We start from the raw sequence: 1359 nt of genomic DNA, 5'->3' as shown, positions 1-1359 counted from the left end.
AAAGATTTGTTCCCTCTTTTGAGCTACTGCATCCATAGGTGTAGGTCAAGTTCATCTAATTGTATCAGGTTACTCTTTTTTCCCTCTTCTTTCTTCTTCTAGTTGAGCTCTGATCTGCATGTGTGGGTGCTTTTGTGGATATGCCCTCACTTCTTATCCACTGGACACTTCACCCTCTACTCCAGTCCTCCATGGCTATGTCACTGACTCTAGGCCAAAGAGTCCCCAGGTCTTGCCACACTCCTGGCCAACCAGGTCTCCACCTGGGTTCACAGGAGTCTATTGACCATTGTAGGGCTTAGCTCGCAGCCTTATAGCTGTTTTTCCCTCACTTCACCTTGTCATTGGTGAATGTGGTCACCCATCATAGCGTGTATTCCCATTGAGTCTTAGTCTTGGAAGGGGGGTTACTCTGAGGGGACCCAACCCATTGCCTTGATGTCTCCTGGGTGAGCAACTTGCTTGTTCTTGTAGTCATTGGTCAGTCTGCCTCTATTGTTTTGTGTTTTTCCTGTGAGTCTTTCTTTCAAGAGGTATCTTCTGCTCTTCTAGCTGCTCCAGGCTGGTCTACCTGTCCTCTCAGGGGGAAATTTCCCACCTCTGAAGATTCTGGATGGTGTTCAGGATTCCACCTATAGTCTTATGTAATGCAGAGGCTCTGCAGGCAGCCACCTTCACTGGACACGTTGTAGCCCCATTTTAGGTATTCCAATCAGTTATGGGCAGAAGACGGACTTACAAGCTTTCTATGGTGCTCTTTCTGGCTTTCACTTTCTCTTCCCTTCCAGAGTCTATTTTATAATGAAATTCAAGGAATACCAATATTCAGTAGACAGCCAAGCATCTTAACATTATTTTCCCCCTTTTCCCTATTCCAACCAAGTCTCAATCTGTATACCCCGTTGTTCCTAGGTTGTGTATACATTTTTATTTAACTCTGTCCCACTTAGCCCATGTGACCCTACCTACTTGTTCTCCCCTCTGCTTTGTTCTTCCATTCCCCTCTCCCCCTTTTTGTATTGTCTCCCTCCCCAGCACCCTAACTAACATGTGTCTATTCCCTGCCCTGTGCTCTACCTTTCCGTCCCTCCCCTCACCCCACACCCTACATCCCAGCAATCAGCATAGAATCCCCCCATACCCTTTAGTAGGGGTTATTTTTCTTAGTCTTTTACAGTAGTGGTCCTATGCAGTATTTTTCCTTTTGTGACTGACTAATTTCACTCAACATGTTGTTGTTGTTATGTGCCGTGGAGTCGGAACCGACTCATAGCGACCCTGTACAGGGTTTCCGAGGGTGTAAATCTTTACGGGAGTAGAAAGCCTCATCTTTCTCCCGCGGAGCAGCTGGTAGTTTCG

The sequence above is a fragment of the Chrysochloris asiatica genome, unplaced genomic scaffold (genome assembly GCF_000296735.1).
Source record: "Chrysochloris asiatica unplaced genomic scaffold, ChrAsi1.0 scaffold00252, whole genome shotgun sequence".
NCBI classification, from domain to species: Eukaryota; Metazoa; Chordata; class Mammalia; order Afrosoricida; family Chrysochloridae; genus Chrysochloris; species Chrysochloris asiatica.
This window is presented reverse-complemented; position numbering follows the sequence as displayed.